Raw genomic sequence first — 21129 nt, 5'->3', positions numbered from 1 at the left:
AAGAGGATCCGAAAACAAAAAATTCATCCATAAAGACCTCCATGAATTTTTTCACCATATCGTGGAATATGGCGGTCATACACCTTTGAAATGTCGCAGGTGCATTGCATAGCCCAAAAGGCATGCGTCTATAGGCGAAAGTCCCACTTGGGCATGTGAATGTGGTCTTTTCTTGGTCCATTGGGTCTATGGGTATTTGAAAATACCCCAAAAACCCATCTAGAAAGCAATAATAGCTATGGCCCGATAGTCTCTCTAACATTTGATCTATAAAAGGTAGGGGGAAAAGGTCTTTACGAGTGGCATCGTTTAGCTTTCGATAATCGATGCACACTCGCCAACCGGTTACCATTCGCATCGGAATTAACTCGTTCTTTTCGTTGGTTATGACCGTCATTCCTCCTTTCTTGGGCACCACTTGGACCGGACTCACCCATGGACTATCAGAAATGGAGTAGATGATTCCTGCATCTAGGAGTTTGACCACCTCCTTCTTGACTACTTCTTGCATGTTCGGGTTCAAACTTCTTTGGTGTTGCACCACCGGCCTTGCTCCTTCTTCTACATTGATTTTGTGAGAACAATAGGATGGGCTTATTCCCTTGATGTCGGAGATGCTCCATGCAATGGCTCGTTTCCGTTTCTTCAACACGTGCACTAGTTCCTCCTTTTCCATCTTGGATAGATCTGAGGCTATGATTACTGGCTTTTGATTTCCTTCTTCCAGAAAGGCATACTCCAGATGGTCAGGTAACGGTTTAAGCTCTGTTTGGTTGTTCTTAGTGACGGACTCGCCGAGTGCAGGTGTGGTACTCGGCGAGTTTGCAGCTGCATTCACGACTTCTGTCTTCTCTTCAGATGTACTCGGCGAGTAGGGCTGTCAGATTGCTTCATTATTTCTTCATACTCCGCTTCTTCCAACAGTCTTTCAATCTCTAATAAATCCTTTTCTGGATCAAATGCTTCATCTAAAGCTGCAAACTTGCTGGAATTTTCAGGTATGTCTTCTTCCAATAGTTCGTCGAGCATGTCGATTGAGAACGCCGTTCGTCGAGCATGTCGATTGAGAACACCGTGTCATCACTGCTCCTAGGGTATTTCATAGCTTGGTCTACCCCGAATGTTACTGAATCATCCCCGACCCGCAAGGTGAGATTAGAATTTGTCATGTCTACGATAGCGCTAGCTGTGTTGAGGAAAGGCCTTCCAAGGATAATTGGTACTTGCGGATCCGCCTCCATGTCTAGAATGATGAAATCAGCCGGAAAGACAAATTTGTCCACTTTCACTAGCAAATCTTCACATATGCCTCTTGGGAAGGTGACTGTCTTGTTTGCCAAATGAATGGCCATGCGAATTGGCCTTGGCTCCGGGAGGTCTAGCTTCTTAAAGAATGAGTATGGCATAAGATTCACACTTGCTCCAGAATCAGCTAAGGCATGAATTGCAGCCAAGTTGCCAAATTGGCAAGGTAAAGTTAAGCTCCCCGGATCACCCTTCTTCTTTGGTAGCTTGTTTAGCATTGCGGCGGAGCAGTTCTCATTAAGCACTACCTTCTGCACTTCCTCCATCTTTCTTCTATTGGTGAGGAGTTCCTTAAGGAACTTTGCATACTTGGGCATTTGCATGACGGCTTCAATGAAAGGAATGTTGATTTGAAGAGTTTTAATGTGGTCTAGAAACTTCTGATATTCTCTTCCTGCTTCTATTTCTTGGCTCGGGCTGGGTATCGCATTGGAGGCTGGTAAGGCTTTACAGGAGACTGTTCACTCGTTTTTGATGGGGTACTCGCCGAGTCCATCGGTCCTACTCGGCGAGTAGGACTCTCAGATTGTGATTCTTGGTTTTCTGCTTGTTCTTCCGCTCCTTCCTTCTGTGAGTCCCTGGTTGCTTCAGTTCGAATGGGGGCCAGGGGAGTGATGATCTTCCCACTTCTTGTTGTGACAATGTTTATTTGCGCGCCTCGTGGGTTGTTTTCGGTTTTGCTAGGAAGTTCACCCGGTGACCTTTGGTTAAGTTGTTGAGCAAGTTGCCCAAGCTGCGTTTCTATATTGTGGATGGATGCTTGCTGGTTCCTGAGCATGGTTTTTGTTTCTTAGATAGCAGCATCATGGTCACTATGTCTTTTTTCGGAAGCAGCCACAAATTTAGTAAGCATATCTTCCAAGCTTGGCTTCCTTTCTTGCACCGGCTCCTCCTTTTGATAAAATCCTCTCCCTTTTTGTCTATACTTCTCCTCCATGGCCTTCTTGTACTCTTCGTAAGGAATCCACTCTTTCTTTTGTTTGCGCCAGTCCTCATCATATCGGTCTCCGCTCGAATAACACGCTTGCACCTTCTTGTTGCCATTCTCATCCAAATCGCAATCTCTAGTGAGGTGAGGTCCATTGCAGTTTTCACAACCCACCCGAATAGCATGGATCATTTGATCCATTTTGTCCATTCTCCTATCCATGGTTTTTAGCATAGCCATGACCGCGGATAAGTCTTCAGTAGCAGCATAAGCGGCTCCCCTCGTGACATCATGCCTAGGGTTATGGTATTCTCTAGAGTGTTTAGAGAATTCTTCAATCAGTTCTTTAATCACCGGAGGTGGCTTCTTTGTAAGTGGGCCTTGCGAGTCTAGCAACTGTCGGGTTGTGACATTGACTCCATCATAGAAGATGGAAACTTCTTGCTGGCTGTTTAGATCATAGTGTGGGCAGTTTCTTAGCAGACTTTTGTACCTCTCCCATGCTTCATATAACGACTCTCCAGCTTGTTGTTCAAAGTTTGCAATGGCCTTCTTCATCTTGGCTATCTTGGAAGGTGGGCAAAAGTGATCAATGAATTCTTCCTTCATCTTGGCCCAAGTGGTAACTGATCCGGGGGGAAGTGACTTGAGCCAGTCTTTAGCAGCACCCTTGAAGGTTACCGGAAGCATACGAAGTAGATGAGTTTCGCGGGTTACATTTGGAATATTGAAGTAATCAGCTACATCATTGACTTCATCCAAATGTTTGTAGACATCTTCATGATCTTTCCCATAGAAAGGTATTTCTTTGAGTGAAGCTAGGATATGACCTTTTAGCTCGAAGGTAGCAGTCGCGGGAATTGCGGGTTGCACAAATCCCGGGCCATTGTCGTCGCGCATCCTCTTCTTCCATTCTCCCATGGGGATTTCATCAATGTTAGCCATTGTGAACGCTAACTCTTCCTCCGACTCGGTTTCTTGCTCGTACGTTGCCTCCTCTTCTTCCTCGGTCTCGTACCCAATATCTTCTTTAATTGGTTCCTCAATTATCAAAGAAGCGCTAGAAGCTCTTGATTTACTGCTCTTCTTTTTCCCAAAAACAGTCTTCAAGTTGGACAATGGTGATTTCTTTGGTGTACTTGAACTCTCCACGTCCTTTCCTTTGTTTCTTTTCAATGCGGATTCGGGATCTTCAAACGGGGGTACCAGTGGTGTGTTTGATCCTCTGGTCATGAAAGTCCTGAAATCAATAGAATAAAAAGCGTAAAAAGAACATAAAGATTGTACTAAAAAAATAAAATCTACTGCTAACTAAACTGCTACTCGCCGAGTAGGTGCGATTGCACTCGGCGAGTATAAGTGGTATTTTGAAAAAAAAAATCTAAATTTAATACTAAACTAAAACAGATACTAAAACCTAATTACTAATTAATAAATTGCAATAAATGAACTTTATGCAAGTAAACTCACACAATGGATCGTAAAAATTAGGAATTAGCTTAATTATTTAGAACCGTTCCCCGGCAACGGCGCCAAAAACTTGATGTGTGTGGAATGCACTTGTTTTATCCCTACTTTTAATTAATAAATTGAACACACAAAGGCAGTGAACCTGTCTTTTAGTGGTATAGATTAGTAAGTAAGGTGTCGAACTCAGGGAACGGAAAATTAAACTAATAACTAATTTTAACTAAAACAAATAATAAAAGTAAAGGGTTTTTCTCTAGTTTTGCAAGACTAGAAACTTAGACACACTAAATTAACTAATTAACTAAAGCAACAACTATTCACCAAATTTGATAAAGATGTTTCCATTTAGGTTCAACCAATTCACTCCTATGGTTATTTAAATTTATGGTAGATTAATTGTTATTGGTTACCAATTATAATAGTTAGGTTCATGTTCATTACTCCTAACCCTTAGACAATTAACTAATTTAAGCGTTGATCAAGTGTTTAAACTAATTAATTCCCTAGATTAATTATTTGGATTAAATAAGATTTGTAATGGTCAATTAAGTTATTAATTCAATTAACCTCTTGTTGATGGTTTCTCAAACAAGCTCACACATTAATCTTCCTATTTTCTTATTAATCTTAGTTTCATAATCATTACTTCTAAGCATATGGTTTAGTGTTCACATAGACATATGAGGTTAACAATTAAGAGATGTTCATGCAAACTAATTGCCTTCCAATTAACAGAAAATAGTAGTGATTAATACATAAGGTTCTTTAACAAACTTAATTTAATAAATCACCAATAGACAATTAAGCAAGAATTAATAATTAAACCATAGGAGTTCCTTGGTATTCCCCAAACAGAAACAAAAACAAATTTAGTTCGTAATTGCAGTAGAAACAAACATAAAAACAAAGTTTACTAAAGCAAACATATTCAATTCCTAAATCTAAGTGGTAGAATTAACCTAATTGCTTGAATTCTTCAAAAGATTGAAGCTTAGGGTTCCTTAGCGTCTTCTAGGGCTCTTAGTCGCAGCTAAACCTTCAAAAATCACCATGAGTGTGTCCCATTAGATAAGGATTCATCTTTTATATATATCCCAAAACAGGGTGTACTCGGCGAGTAGCAGAATCAACTCGCCGAGTAGGTCCATAGTTATCCGTCTTGAATCAGCAGTCGTAGTTATCTTCTGGAACATCCTCGTGTACTCGCCGAGTAGAGTCGATCTACTCGCCGAGTAGATGGCCTTTTTCACTCTTTGATCTTCAATTGCTTCCCCTTTCTCCCTTTTACTTCCAAGCATATCTTCTGGACTGAAAACAAAATTCACAACATTTTAAGTACCTTTTGTCCACATTATTCACATAATTAATTTAAAATACTAAGAATATATGCTAAATAATTAACTAATTATGCACATATCACGACGCGAAGGTGAGATTATTCTATACAAATCTTGTTTAGACTCCATTGTCTAACTTTGACTTTATTTTTAATATATTATAAGTATATTACTTATATATTCTCTTTAGTAGGCCAAGACCGGAAAACTCCGTTCGAAATTCATAACTCCTTCATCTAAACTCCGTTTTCGTCTGTCTTTTTATCGTTGGACTACTATCGAAGAAATCTTCGACTCTAGTTTAGATAACTAAGGATAGATATCTATCTACCTTAAATTCACTATTTACGTCGCCCTAGGTCATGCCGGTTCTGTCGCAAAACTTCGACATGTCATAACTTCTTCGTTATAACTTGGATTTTAGCGTTCTTTATATGCACGGAAACCTTGTGACATATACTAAAACTTAGTTAAGATTAATCCTTCTAAATAATCTTCCATCAAAAAGTCATTTTTGATGCTTATCATCTCTAATTTGACTAGCCCGGATCTACGGGCGTTACAATAATCTTTATAATGACTTACCTTCGAGCCACAGCCTCAGACTAGGAATTGATTCAGAACAGGGTGTTACAACTCTCCCACGCTTAAATTAGATTTCTTCCTTGAAATCATGCATCACCATCCCCGTCATACCAGACAACATGAGTAACACTGCCATAAGCCCGAGAGCACTAAAACCTACCCAAGGCAACTAAGACCAACCCTGCAGGGTTCTAGAACCCAAAGATGAATGAATTCCTTACAACCTATTCACATCTGCTCCATCTGAAATATAAGGTCTCGAGGTGGCCTGTCTCCCTGCCAAACCGCCCACATCGAATCATTGCTGAAATCACGGCACCCATTTCCCAGTGAGCTATTCAACTCCTGATATTTTTAGTCCAACTGTAAACCACTTAGTATATGTCCCAAATGACAAGAAAATCCACACACTGGCCCCAGATCACTTAAGTCTCTCTAACTCATCTTGTTGCCACATAACTGCTTTCCTTAAGAACAACCGGGACCTTCCTGGTCCCAACTTATCTGCTTACTATCCGGAACACCGGACACCTAGCTGATTGTTGAGCTAGGAACATATACACAACAGTCCCACATGACCTCTGAAGGACACCTCGTCTGACAATAACTACCCTATTTATACCGCTACTCACGACTCCTTCAATCCTTTGATCCATCTGATAATGATAGGCTGACAACCTATCGCCACTGAATTTGAAGCAAAGGTGAATGATACTAGAACAATTGTAGTCTTACATCATACCTGATCTCCTTCGACCTACTGTTTCCTGATTCTAACATGCCGTGGCCCTATTACTGATAGAACCAACTTGAGACACATCATGATAGCTTAAGCTACCATCAAACCAAACCCATTCATTACCCTCGTATCCTACATTTGATTCCCTTAGCATTCTTATGCTCCCAAGTATCATCTCACTGAAACAAGATCTTGTACTGAATATGCCCGAACACTGATTCGGAGTCCCTTCCGAAACAAGTCAATACCCAGCTACCACCTCGAGATCCATTATGCACCATAACGTCTAATATCTCTTACATGACCGGTAAATAGATACCCTTAGCCGATCCCCGAGACTACCAGTCTCGCACCCGATCCAACTACCAGGTTCCCAAGAGATCAAATATCAGGACTACCCAACCATAGCCCTCCTGTGTCACTTACCACTTATCCACAAGGTCCTGCAACTCAAGATCCATATCCCTAACTCAACAGTATCTACCTGTTCCATTCCTAATTCCCATAACCATCCGGACATGCCCACACATAACCGATCGAATAATCATCTCCAATCCTGATTCTACTTAAGTTGTGGATTCTCCACAACCTTGCGAACTAGTCTACCCTAGCCCTAATCTCCTGAAAGAATTCGTGAATGTCATGGCTACCATTTAGTCTTACAAAACTTCTCATGTTATCCAATCACTAGTGACTGCTACGGATCCCCCGTAGTCTTACAACACTTTCACCCTGACTGTTCATTAGTGAGCGCTACAGCTCCCCCGTAGTCTTACATCACTTTCACAACGAATGCAACGGCACCCCCGTATTATTACAAAACCTTCACCGAACAGTCCATTAGTGAATTCTACAGCTCCCCCGTAGTCTTACAACACTTTCATACCACATTCTTATTGCCCATGACCTTATTGCTCACCTATCGATCCGAACACATCTCAACGTTGAGCACCCACACGGTCTATCCTCCCACTGAACTCAATTATTGACCAAAACACTACCTGGTTCCCTCCCCCGAAGCCGGCTATAAGATGTTAATAATACGCGGTTCAAATATTGGGGAGTTTCTTGAACTCCTATTGTCACACCCCGAAACCGATGGCGAAAACGTTCCGGGGTGGAGGACGTCATGTGTAGTATCATAACCAATGTACATAGTAAGAATAGTAAACACAAAACATTACATTACATATGAATAATTACATTTTTTTGAAAGTAAAGTGATACATGTTTATCTATACATAAGTTTGAACAAAAGTAAGAAGTGTCTTCTAAAACGCTTCGTCTTCTCCAAAAGATCACGGGGTACCTATCTAATGTGGACCTGAGAATACAAGCAGTTTGAAAATCAGCATAAAGCTGGTGAGTTCATTAGTTGTTTGTTTATGTAAAAAGATCATGTTTCCTTTGGTTTCTAAAAAGTTGTTATCCAAGAAAATCCCATATTTTCTTATAAAGACAATTTAGTAAAAGTTCTGAATTTCCGTTCAGTACAACAGTAGATAATTTAATACGTAAAAACTATATATTGAAAAACCCCTGGGAATACCACCCAGGACAACAGTAGGTAGTTTTAATACATAAAACTATAGATTAAAGGAACATATAAAATCCGTGAATAAACTTATATTTTATATTAATACGTATTGTGAGTTGGATAACCATGCTAATATGACAATGAGACCTCCTTGACGTTCTTCAGGCGTTGGACGATATCCAGAATTTGTCACCCCAGGCATGCCCGCCTGACTGTAGCTAGCAATTAGGGTGTGGGATTATCAGTCCCGAACAGATCTATTCACAAATTCCACGCTCTCCCTCCAGGAGACTCTGGTTATACTTCCGGGGAGGATTTTGTGACAACCCGAAGTTCATTCCGTCGTCGTAACCCGATATGTCATTAAAAAATCGTCGTCTTAAATTGTTTCTGTTCATTTCTAAATTAAGTCATTTATTTTAAGTTTGTTATTATGATTTAATAATTGTCCAAATACGTTAGAAATCCATGGAAACGCCTCAATTTATTAATTTGAAAAATAATTGTTTTCTTCCGTCAAGTTATAAAAATAATTAAATCGGGTACGACCAAAAGCCTCACTTGACGACAGTACCGGGTAGAATTCCACCGTGTCCCAAGCTTTCAGCATATATAAAGTTGAGAGAACCTCATTTGAAGCTTTTTCCACTCTCTCTACTTTCTCTCTCTACTCTCTCTCTAAAATCCGATTTTGAGCCAAAAACATCCAAATCAAGCTTCAAATCATCAAGGTAATTATCCTAGCTTCTAGTTTAACACCTTTGGCCTTCAAATTCCAGATTTATATGAGGATTAGGACCATTAGCATGAGTTTACGGTCCTAGAACATCCCTAGGCTGTGAACTCATATAAATGGGGTTTTGTGCCATAAAACCCTTCCAACCCTCATTTGGAGCTTAAATATGACTTAAAGACCTAGTTGCATGTACTTAGAACACATTAAACTCATCAATTGGAGTATAAACATGAGTTTATGGCCCAATCACATGCTTGGACCATAAACACCAATTCATGGGGAGTAAACTCATTTTAAGGTGTTAGTTTTTCCCCAAAACACCTCCAACAAGCTTCCATGAGAGTATAGAACCTTATAACCCTTCAAAAAATGTTCTAAAACTTGCACAAATGAGACAAGCTTGAGTTTACGGCCCAAGAACATTCTTGGACCGTAAACTCATCTCCTTAGACCTTAAACTCATTTTTATGTGTTAAGATGCCACTTAAACACACCATGAGCCTTAGAAATGAGTCTAGAAGCAACCACAATCAAGTTAAGGACCTTAATCATGCCAAAACTACCCCCATGGATGTTTACGGCCGTAAACCTCCCAAGAACATCTTCTTAGGCCGTAAACTCCATTAAATGGTCCATATGTGAGTTTAATCCATTCCTATGCCCTAGATTTGATCCTAGCTAATTTCCCCAAGTCAAATAAGGCCATTTAGCACCATAGAACACCCCACCATGAGTTTACGGCCGTAAACTCTTGGGGAATGGTTCATTAGGGCCCTAAACCCTCTTATGAGTTTACTCTTGAAGAGTAAACTCCATATCCAAGCCTTATACGTCCCTAGATGTCACCCGGGTCACTCCAAACACTTGTTTTGAAGTATTTTCGCATCTTGGAGTGTATAATCGTATCTAATTAGTGATTTAAAGTCTAATTAGATACATTTGTATATCATTTCATATTACATAGGAACCTCAAGCGTTATCAAGCCCCGAACCGACACTTAGCATCCAATCCGACACGTTTCTCGACCGGTGCGTTCATACCCCTACCCTTTTTCAAATGTTTTTAGGGGGGAATACAAGAAAAAGTACAAGGAAATCGTGTACTCAAACTTATTATTTTCAGTTCAAATGTTTATATTCTGTATGTTTTTAATATCAACAACTATGTTAAATCAAATAGTTCGAATTATGAAGTTAGCTTTCAAACCAATCATAGATTTCTTGATAAAGTGTTACAATCTAAATTATATTTCATAATCTACGAATAATTCATACTAATCGTCAATTAGAACTAATATGAATACGAATACGAAAGTACAACTAGGAACAGAACGAATACGAAAGTACAACTAGGAACAGAACGAATACGAAAGTATAACTAGGAATACGAATACGAATGTGAATACGAATGCGAATACGAATACGAATACGAATAGGATTAGGAATAGGACTAGGAATACGAATACGAATGCGAATACGAATACGAATAGGATTAGGAATAGGACTAGGGATACGAATACGAATCCGAATACGAATACAAATATGAATAGGATTAGGAATAGGACTAGGAATACGAATACGAATGCGAATACAAATACGGATATGAATAGGATTAGGAATAGGACTAGGAATACGAATACGAATAGGAATACAAATATGAATATGAATACAAATATAAAATATGAATATGAATATGATTAAGAATAGGAATACGAATACGAAGGCACACATCTAAGTACATTCAGGTGTAACACAATTAGGATATCAGAATACCTAGCTAATATAACAAGTATGAAAGATAATCAATCATTACATTGGGATTCAATAACTAAACTTACTTTTAGGAAAATATAGGATTTTCCTAGGATAACAATTGTACATAACCAGATTCGTGTAATAAAACAGTTAATCAAACTTTACATATAAGAAAATATGGGATTTTCTTGGATAACAAACTTTTTCGGAAAACAGAAAGGGAACTTGTACATTTTCATAAAACAAACATCTTATGAACTCACCAGCTTTATGCTGATTTTCTAACTGCTTGTATTCTCAGGTCCATATTAGACAGGTACCCAACGATCCTTTTGGAGAAGACGGAGCGTAAAGAAGACTCGTCTCTACTTTTGTTCATATATACATATGTATAACACTTGTAACACGTTACTTTTGAACATATGTAAATTCTAATATGTAATGTAATGGTTGTTTACTTTGCTTACTATGTGCATTGGATTTGATACTCAACGTGGAGTCCACCCCAAAATGTTTCCGCCTTCGGTTTCGGGGTGTGACAAATTTACTGATAACCCAAAGGGTTTAATGAAGATAAATCTCACAAGCTGGTATTAAATTATTCATGGTATACTCGGTCGTTATCAAACATCGTAGTCGTTTTGAAACATAATACAGTAAAAACAGTTTAATACAATGAAATTATATGGCATGATATTCTAAATTAAACAAAGATAAACTGAATCAGACATATTTTATTTATTAACTTTGCATGAAATCTGTGTCCGTAAAACAAGAACTGAAGATCCCAAATTATTCCCATAATAATTTGATTGGTTTGATTGTTTCCTTTACTGTAATTGAATTCCATGTCGTTATATTCGATAAAACATCCCTTATGCTCCGCATAATACGTAAGGGGTAAAGATATCTAAAAGTTTGCCAGATATTTATAGATTTTCATCTGTTTTAAGTTTTGAAATCATTTATAATTTTCTTGTATTCCCCCCTGAAAACGTTGAAAAACACGGAAAAACGTAGGGGTATGAACTCACGAGTCGAGAAACGTGTCGGTTTGGATGCTAAACATCAGTTCGACGCTTGATTATACGCGAGGTTCCTATGTAATATGAAAATATACATAAATTGTATCTAATTAGCCCTTGATTTACTAATAAGCATGAATTAACACTTCCAGGAGTGAAAACACTTCAATTCAATAGTTTGGAGTGACCCGGGTAGCATCTAAGGGTGTGTAAGGCTTGGATATGGAGTTTTCTCTTCAAGAGTAAACTCCTAAGGGAGTTTATGGCCCAAATAACCAACTCCCCATGAGTTTACAGCCGTAAACTCATGGTGGGGTGTTCTTGGTTGCTAAATGGCCTTATAACACTTGAGGGGTGATGCTAGGCTTGGTTTTAAGGCATTGGAAGGTAGTTTGGACATCCTAAGGACCATTCGAGGAGTTTACGGTAGTAAACTAGGAGTTTACGGCTATAAAATCTTATGTTCCCATTCAAAGTGTGCTTCGGTAGTCCTAGATTAATCACATGTGATTCCAACTCATTTTACAAGTCATTGGATGAAGTTAATGATGGGTTTTGGTCATAAGACATCCTATGTGCTCATATAAACCCTAATGCTTGGATCTAGGTTTCTCTATTGTACATGCTTTGAATCCAAGACTATAAACCCTAATTCTAGCATACAAGTAATCATATTAATATGTAATTAGGTTTAAGATCATACCTTGATTGTTATGTAGCAATAACAATCCCAAATCTCCTTGTATTGACTTTGGAACGCTTAGAGTCACAAGTGTCACTCCTCTAATGGTTCACAAACACTATAAGCAAGAGGATGAAGAGGAGAGAGGTTGGAGGCTGCCAAAAACGTGTGTAAACCCTTACAAGAAGCTTAGCCACGTTTTTGAGCCTTAAGGGATCTTTATATACTTGGGCTATTAGGGTTATCTAACAAGGAAACCCTAACTTGGATGCTTAAGCCCTAAGCAACCCATAGAATCCTTTTATCAAGCCCATGGACGATTTCCTTATGGGTTTCCCATTAGAATTCGTCCATCCCTTAATACAAGGCAATCCATGGCCCAAATTTCAATTATCCTATAATTACAATTCCAGTCCCTTACGTTTAATTATTCTCTTTTAGTCACAAAACTAATTACCAATTAATTATTGACTAATATTAATTAAACAATATGATTTCTCCTTTAATATATTATTCTCATAATACATTAATAAATCATATTTAATCCTTACTCTCCATAAATCACCCTATCAAGTTGCTTTGGTGAAGGCAACCCAAAAGGACCATGCACCATCGGGTCAAGTACATACCAAAATAGTTATGGACTTAGACACTAATCCAACATTCTCCCACTTGGATAAGTCTAACAACTATTATGCGTATGACTTCAGATCCTGATCTGCAATCGTAGCTTTCCAAAGTCGCTGTCAACTCTGATCATATCAGATACGCGTGTCCTTAGATAAGGGATCATATATTCCTCCATTCTGGATATCGTATGAGATATGATTTCAAATCATTCTCTTTGTACTATATCTCGATTTCTTATTTATGACGACAGACTAATTGAACAAATCAAATTAGCCCTAGCCCGGCCGAGCATTTACGTTTGTCATCACTAAACCATCGAGGGGCCCAAAGATATTGCTTCTATACTACCTTGGATAAAAGGAACGGATAAACTTTGATACAATGCTTGCTTGCACTCACTAACCAAATCACACACAACAATATGTTTTATAACACCAAGTTACTAGTGCGTTTACATATTATCAATGTGCAACCGATTAGCAAGATACAACTCACACATCTTGGTTTGAAGAATATAAGATGTTATCGTCTCACTAATCACTCGAGATAGTGATCCAAGTGAGTGTGGGTTTAATCCAATGCTCAAATCATATTCATAAGCACTCATGAACGTTGCAGCAAACATTTGCTTATGTCTAATACTCTTTTAGACAATCCACACACCAATTCATGACAGTCTTCATTCATATCTACTTCCAACATATGAACGACTGTGGCCCGTTTGAATAATTCGATTATTCTTAATAAACTCAATTATTCTGGAAGTCAAAACATGCAAAGGTGAAACACAAGAATAATACTAATCCCATATGGCCTCAAACCTTTGAGTATAAACAAAACACGTTTTATTTATCACCATATCGATTACTCATTATTTGTCGTTTCGGGTAATCAACTTCTTACTTGAATTATTACACTTGTCCCATGCTCCTAGTATGCACACAATGTTTACCTATGGTTCTTACTTTTGTGAAATAGACAAATTGAACACATTTCCAATCATTCTCATTTTACAACTCCAAATCCATTTTCTTAAGTGTAAGAATATCAAATTCTTGCTACTTATAGAATATGCTAGATTCTAACACTTTATGCAACGATCCTTTCGTAATGTCACTGCACCAAAGTCACAAAGACTATTGCCAATGATATTACAAAGTCCTCTGTCGGAGATTGTTACAAGACAATTCCTTAGATATGATGTCTCTCTCTCAAAGTACATTCCTTTGAACATCCTTTTGCATAAAAGTTTCTAATCTAGACATAGATTTTCAATATTTACTTCCCAATATGGACACGCTTTCATATTTTCCATATGACAACTCATTCTTAATAGAATCTTATCTATTCGTAATTATGTCGATATTGTCCATCCAATATGGAAACATTTCCATAATTTCCAATACTATACTTCCAACAACTCACAAGCGACCAATCCTCATCGAACTTTGGATTGTCCTTTGATAGTTGTTTAATTATTTTAGTCAAAACCAATTCTAGTCCCTTTTCCCTCTAAATGCGCTGGACATTTGGAAAATTTTAGAATGGTCAAACATTAAAGCATTTGCAATCGATCCTATATTCGAAGCGTATGGGACACGACGCATAATGTTTTATTTGCTATGTTCTCAAAATTCGAATTGTGAATAGGAATGCCGTAATCATAATCGACACTTTAAGAACACACTATGTACCCTTGACTAAGTTTATTAACATTTCACAACCTAATCCTTTAGATTTGAAATGAAGCATAATATTCTCTCCCTTAATTATAGCAAAACAACCTTTCAACTCTTACAACTTTGCAAAGTATGACTCTTGTTTTCTATAATTAATATTTCCAACTATGCAATACTTTCCTTAATAATCATACAATCATAACATTTATGCTCCCACTATCATGATGATTATTATAAAACATAACACTTATGCTCCCACTAGCTTCAACATGTATTCATAAACAACTTAACTTTCAGAAAAACAATACTTATTGAATTTCTTAAGTTCGTGTTTCTAATACTTAGTGCTTTGATAATCTTTTATCAAGGCTTCTTGAACTTATACACTTTTGCCTTAGATAGTTCATATGTGTGTCTTAACAATTAAGACTAATTGCCAAACCTCACAATTCAAATTATGGAAAGGGATGTCGTAACCATGATCGAATTCGAGAATGCAATTTTACAATCACTATCTTTTAAAATCTTTCTTAGTGAAAGCATTTTCTCACAATCATTTTCATGAAGGAGGAAATCTTATGACACTTAGATTTAAACGGTGTATGTGTTCCTATCCATGTGAATTTGTTAAAAAAAACAAAGTTTACGACAAATTCAAACTCATATGGATCGAACTTTCTTAATCTTGATTTCTTGCCTTATGGTAGCACAGCTGCCCACCACGTCTTCCAAGTAGTTAAGCAGCTCACCTTTTCCTATCAATGTACTTTCCATTGATCAAGGTCCTTGCCTTTTATGCATTCAAATGAGAACTCATAGGACTCATATGCATAATTAACTCGATTGGATTGGCACAGAAACAAAATAATGTCTTCACGATAGGTTGTAAACCTCAACTCGTGTGCTAGTGATGATCGATAAGGTTTATTTGATTTGTTCTTGAAACTTTTCAAGACTATTAAGACTCCCACTGACTCCTTGACATATACGATTCTCTTATCAAAACATTTCTTGACAAACAAATATTCAAGAGTTAGTGTAGCTTTTATCAAAACAAAACACTTCATAATTTTGGTCTTAGTTGGTCTTTGTCTTATTCAAGACATCACAACTTTCCACAATTGATGAATGTTATAAACCTTCTTAATACTATTCACTCAATGTCACAATCTTGGCTTTAAGACTTGTTTTGGAACGAAGTATGATTGTCTTCTTGATTTGACCATTTCATCAATCTTTGATTCCTCTTCTTGGACATACAATTGTACCAAGACTCACTTAGATGATCAATTGAGATATGGTTCTTAATCATTAAGACCTATCATAAAGCATAAAAGGTACTCTCCCTTCTTCTTAGAATGGAGAAACTTTTATCTCTCTGCCTACATGATTCTTGTTATTCGTTCTACTATTGATCTAAACCCTTTAATCAATTCAGAATTACACTTAATCTTATAAGTATAATCATATTTACTAAACCTTTAGTAAATCATGACGAATATATTTGTTACTCTTATGGTGAACTTGATCAACACACAACTTTGTGTACTCGATCTCCTAGTCCTTCACTTGACACTTTGTCAATGAATTAGTCTAATTTCCAAATACGAAATTTCTCATTCATCGTGCATCCACGTTGCATGATTCCAAGTTTCTGTCCAATTGAAACTTGGGCAATGAGAAACTCTCCCTATTTGGTAAATTCTTGACATTTCCATAAATAACATAACTAAGAATCACATCCATTCATTGTAGAAATATTCAAACATCAATTTTCATACCGATTTCATTGCAAGGAAATAAACAAATAAATAAGTGAGTCAAAATTTATTTTATTTATAAAAACAGCGGAAAAACATTTGTCCTTACAATGCAAAATCTATTGAAAACTATGTAAAAAGAAAATTTCTAACAACTCTATCGTAACTATCTAAGCTCAAAATCCAATCTTCAAGTCCATGCGATCAAGATCCATCTCTTGTGATTAGATTCACCTTGCTCTCTTATCAAGCTTCCTTTCTTTTCACCGATCCTTCAAACATTCAAATGCAATCTTATCACATCATGTATTAAGAATCAATGAATAGGAACTTAATGGAGTTAGATAGTGGATTCTTACCTAAAGCGTAGTCATACTTTTGACTCTCCCATCTCTTAGATCTCTTAGGTAAATAGGGAAACTTCGTCTCCAATGCCCCTTCTTTTGGCAATAAAAGCAAATTGACTCTTTTGGAACAACACATGGAACTACTTCAGACATCGCCTTTCACTTATGATCAAACTTTTCGATCATTGCATGTCTTTCATTGCCATTGTCTATATCCATAGAGGTCTTGAAGGCAGATTCACCAATCAACTTTGCTTTTCTATTGCGCCAAATCATTGCAGATTCAGCAACAATAAGCATATAGGTGAGATCTATAAGGGTCACATCGTAGTTCATCATATAGTACTCTCTTACAAACTCACTATACGAGTTAGGAAGTGACTGAAGAACCCAATCAACAGTCATCGCTTCACCGACAACGGATCCCATCATTCTTAATCTATCAATGCGTGACTTCATCCCTAAGACGTGTGCACACACCGACTTTCCCTCTTTATTTTTACTTGCCAAAAGGGCTTGGATATTGAACCTTTCAATTTTACAATCTTGTGGGTTAGGGAGAATAATTGGAGGAGGAGGAGGAAGTGAAGCATGATTTCTTGTTCCTCGATCGAATCGTGGAATATCATCTTCATGTGGAATGCTTGTTCCACGGGATTTGAGAAGACCATAGTTGTCGAACTTTGACATCAGGAGAAAAACGAATTCAAGTTAGTTGATTGATTGAGTCCTTGGTAAATCACCCAAATGAAATTCCAAGGCTAGGACCCAACACAATATCCTACAACTCGGGAGAGGGATGCCGTAACCCAAATTGCAGAACATTTGAAGGCAAGTGAATGACGATTCACTAGTTTCCACCATGAAAAACGAAAAAGAAATTTAAGTTTTAAATCTATGAAAACTCCTAGATCCTTTGAGATTCATTGAACATTTCAATGGCATGTTTAAATCTCGATATGCCCCTCTTGTTTGTGACTGGGATGTCGAGGATCACAAAGCGGGTGTGAATAACCATGCAAAGTTACATGGTGCCCTCACATGTTACAATCACCTATTCGATGTTCCGGTAAACCACACACGCTCCACCGAACTATGACAAACATTGAGTCACCCTTTGCTACCTTTGCTTAGAACCATTTAGTGTGCCGGTAAACCACACACGCTCCACTAACATCTTCACAAGGGCACAAAGTGTAATTTCATGGAATTGCATCAATTCACTTTTGCCTAAGTAACTAAGATTGGGAATTTGAAAAACATTTAGTTACTTTGTATTTCATTATACTTATAATGGAAGGTTTCGTCCCATCCTACCCGTTCGGCTAACGACCCTCCACTAGTCAAGAGTGCGGTGGGTAAGAGTGGATACCCATTCAATCGCCATTTTATAGGCAATTTCCTTAAACACCCCTTATAGACCAGCTTCGTGAATGAGGCCTACTAACGGTAAGACTGACTTTTACTCATACATATATATAATATTAGACTTTTAATGTTATATATAGTATAGGGTGTATTTTATACTTTTAAAATACTATATGGTTAACTTTAACAATTACACTTTTAATTTAATTAAAAAGTTAACCTAAACCTTTATGGATTTATTAAATCTCTTTTAATTATACTCCTTAATTAATTAATAAAACCATAAGGGTGTGATTTGAACTTTTCAAAACTTTACTAGGGTTTTAGAATTTAACATTTCTAATTAAACCTTTAATCAACTTTTAAATTCCAAAACTTGAGGGCAAGTTTTGAAACCTTTTTCAAAACATTAGGGTTTTAACTATTTAAATTTCAAAACTCCAAAACTTTTGGGTTCAAATTTAAACTATAAAACCTAAAGGGGAAAATATGAAACCTTTCATAACAACATGGATCAAATAACAAATAATTTTAAATTAACATTTAATCACATAATTATCCATATTTGATTTATTTAATGATTTCTTGCAAAACAATTTATCAATTTTCTCAAAATAATTAATCAATTATCTTATAAGGAAACAATTATCTTATAAATTGATAATTATCTTTAATTAGATCAAGAATATAGTCATATATATCATAAAATCGGATTTATATTGATCTAACATGATAAGGTAACTATCCATATGCAAAAATAGCAAGAAATCCCGAGATAAGCATTATCTGACGAGTTGACTCGTCGAGTCAGGCATGGACTCGTCGAGCTTGCATGCACTCGGCGAGTTCAGCCATGGACTCGGCGAGTCCAGCCTCCACAATCCAAAAAATCGAATTTTCCAGTTATACAATGCATCAATACAATTGAAACCAAGCTAGGCTCTGATACCACTGATGGGTTTTGGTCATAAGACATCCTATGTGCTCATATAAACCCTAATGCTTGGATCTAGGTTTCTCTATTGTACATGCTTTGAATCCAAGACTATAAACCCTAATTCTAGCATACAAGTAATCATATTAATATGTAATTAGGTTTAAGATCATACCTTGATTGTTATGTAGAAATAACAATCCCAAATCTCCTTGTATTGACTTTGGAACGCTTAGAGTCACAAGTGTCACTCCTCTAATGGTTCACAAACACCATAAGCAAGAGGATGAAGAAGAGAGAGGTTGGAGGCTGCCAAAAACGTGTGTAAACCCTTACAAGAAGCTTAGCCACGTTTTTGAGCCTTAAGGGGTCTTTATATACTTGGGCTATTAGGGTTATCTAATAAGGAAACCCTAACTTGGATGCTTAAGCCCTAAGCAACCCATAGACTCCTTTTATCAAGCCCATGGACGATTTCCTTATGGGTTTCCCATTAGAATTCGTCCATCCCTTAATACAAGGCAATCCATGGCCCAAATTGCAATTATCCTATAATTACAATTCCAGTCCCTTAAGTTTAATTATTCTCTTTTAGTCACAAAACTAATTACCAATTAATTATTGACTAATATTAATTAAACAATATGATTTCTCCTTTAATATATTATTCTCATAATACATTAATAAATCATATTTAATCCTTACTCTCCATAAATCACCCTATCAAGTTGCTTTGGTGAAGGCAACCCAAAAGGACCATGCACCATCGGGTCAAGTACATACCAAAATAGTTATGGACTTAGACACTAATCCAACAGTTAAGGCACCATTTGACCAAGTTATAGGAGTTTACGGCCTAGGAACCTTTCCTTGGGAGGTTTACAGTCGTGAACTCCTAAGGGAGTGGTTTTTATCAAGTTTAAGGTCCCTAACACATTTGTGGTTGCTTCTAGACAGTATTCCAAGGCTTAGGAGGTGTTTAAGGGGCATCTTAAAACCTTGAGAGGTGTTTACGGTCTATGAAAAGGGGTTTATGGTCCAAGCATGTGCTTGGGCAGTAAACTCATGTTTACCCCTTAAATGATGAGTTTTTGGTGTTCCAAGTCCAGTAATGTAAGCCCCTAAGTCATATATAAGATCCAAATGTGATTTGGAAGGGTTTTAAGGCTCAAAAACCCCCTTTGTATGTGTTTACGGCCTAAGGCTCTTCCAGGGCCGTAAACACATGTTTATGGTCCTATTTCGTCATCTAAACACGAATTTGAAGGCTAAAGATGTTAATTTATGAGCTAGGATAGTTATTTTACCGATTTGGAGCTTGATTTGGATGATTTTTGGATCAAACTTGGGTTTCTAGTGAGAGAGTATAGAGAGAGGAGAAAAGCTTCAAATGAGACACAAATCAACTTTATATATGGTTCAGGTTTGGGGCTCGGTAGAATTATACCCGATACTGACGTTGAACGGGGCTTTTGGTCGTACCCGATTTGGTACCGTAACCCGACGGGGTCGAAACTTATAATTTTTCCAAATAAATATTTGGAATGTTTTCATGCAATTCTAATGTGTTTCGACACTTATGATGTAAAACTGAGAAGTCCCAATTTTATTAATTTAAACGAAGTTAACAGAAAAATTGGAACGTAAGGACTTAACTGACAGAAAACGGGTTACAAAGATGGAAAATTTTCGGATTGTGACATTATCCATGGTAATCATCTCCACTATTTCCACTCAGGTATCTCGGGCTGCTGAAGTAGACCCGAGGGCTTCTGGTACTCGACTTTTACTTTGGCGCAAGTCAGACACTTGCCCACAAAGGTTGCGATTTCGGCTTCATGTTCGGCCACCAATATTGTTTCTTGAGATCCAGGTACATCTTGTCCAAACCTGGGTGAACAGAGTATTTGGTCTTGTGAGCTTCGGTCATGACGACGTCTATGAAACCTCCGAACTTTAGGGTCCAGATTCTATCCATGAAACAGTAGACTCTGTCACCTCTGATCTCAATTTTTTTTCTCCATTCCTCTTAAGGCTTCGTTCAACATGTTTTCTGGCTTTAGGGCTTCCAACTGAGCTTCTTGAATCTGTGCGGATAAGTGAGAATGGATGGTCATCGTCAATGTCTTCGCCTTGCAACTTGAACTCTCCTTTTGGCTCAGGGAATCTGCTACCACATTGGCCTTACCGGGATGGTAGCGGATTTCGCACTCATAATCAGTGAGTAGTTCTACCCATCGCCGTTGCCTCATGTTTAAGTCTTTCTGATTGAAGATATGTTGCAGGATTTCATGGTCAGTGAAGATTGTGCA

The 21129-nt window shown here is 37.5% G+C and overlaps 1 non-coding gene across 1 annotated transcript; it reads left to right on the top strand.

Moving 5' to 3' along the window:
* The first annotated feature begins 2687 nt into the window (after nucleotides 1-2687).
* On the top strand, nucleotides 2688-2793 carry LOC144999232 (small nucleolar RNA R71). The gene has a single exon (XR_013660750.1). It is a non-coding gene; the product is annotated as a small nucleolar RNA R71 (small nucleolar RNA).
* Nucleotides 2794-21129: the final 18336 nt, after the last annotated feature.

Source organism: Lactuca saligna, chromosome 5 (assembly GCF_052625555.1).
Source record: "Lactuca saligna cultivar CGN05327 chromosome 5, ASM5262555v1, whole genome shotgun sequence".
Taxonomy (NCBI): Eukaryota; Viridiplantae; Streptophyta; class Magnoliopsida; order Asterales; family Asteraceae; genus Lactuca; species Lactuca saligna.
The sequence above is the reverse complement of the archived record's forward strand: the minus strand, read 5'-3'. Positions and strand labels throughout refer to the sequence as shown.